The sequence below is a fragment of the Conger conger genome, chromosome 18 (genome assembly GCF_963514075.1).
Source record: "Conger conger chromosome 18, fConCon1.1, whole genome shotgun sequence".
Lineage (NCBI taxonomy): Eukaryota > Metazoa > Chordata > Actinopteri > Anguilliformes > Congridae > Conger > Conger conger.
In genome coordinates, this window is record NC_083777.1 from 10,119,104 (window position 1) to 10,120,309 (window position 1,206).

The following is a 1,206-nucleotide window of genomic DNA, read 5'->3' on the forward strand; positions in this document are numbered from 1 at the left end:
GATCTCTCTCAACATGTCCCTTGTCTAGGAAAGCCTAGCCAATTCACAGGAACTCATGTACTTTGAAGCCAGTGGCATGTATAAATGCTGAATAGAAAATGACCTTTGACCCCGTAAAGCCGCAGTAGGGGTACCTGGGAATCGGCGGCTCTTCGGCTAATGGAAACCCTTGACTGTTAAGAATTGAAGCAGCAGAGAGGATTCGGAACACAGCCCCGTGTCATGTTTCCAGCGTGCGATTATCAGCACTGAGAGCAGCTCTGTGGTGCTGTTTGACTCAGACTTCTTATCAGGTGTTTTTAATCAGCAGAGGAAGCTCTTATCTGCGTCTCGCTAACCCCACCAAGCAGCGTCTCCAGTGCTCAGCTGCAGGGGTCGTGTCTATCAAACCTGGCCGTGTGCAGGTGTCACGTTCCTGAGGAGCCTGGCTTGAGCCAGATCATGGGAGCCCTCAGTGCATAAGAAGTCAACAGACCGCAATCTGATCAAATCCACAGTATTAAGACAGAACAGATCCAGAGTATACGGACAAACCAAAATCCACGTTATACAGACAGACCAAATCCACAGTCTACGGACAGACCAAATCCATGGTATACAGACAGACCAAATCCATGGTATACAGACAGACCAAATCGAAAATATACGAACAGACCAAATCCACAGTTTACAGACAGACCAAATCCACAGTTTACGGACAGACCAAATCCACAGTTTACAGACAGACCAAATCCACAGTTTACGGACAGACCAAATACACAGTATACAGACCAGATCCAAAGTTTACGGACAGACAAAATACACAGTCTACGGACAGACCACAATTCTCAGCTTATCACGCTTCTGCCTGTTCAAAACCATTCAACCCGAGCACAATCTCCAAAGAGTACAAACCTGACGTTGTTTTCCCGAGCTGACCCCAGTGTCGATGATCAAATACTCTCACAGTGTACAACCGCTGTTGCAACCTCAACGATAAGAAGCACCAGCGTGTGCCCTCCTCCAGAGTGTGAATGAGATCACTGTAACACACCCCACACCCCTGTACAGGCCCATGTTTCTCAATCAGGCACCGGGCTACACACCCGTTATCCTACAATCACAAATGTTTCCACTGACATCCCCCTCCCATGTAACGCGATGCTGGCATTTTGCCACCCCGCTGCGCTCTGTACTTTCCAGATGTTCCAGCCGTATGACGAAAGG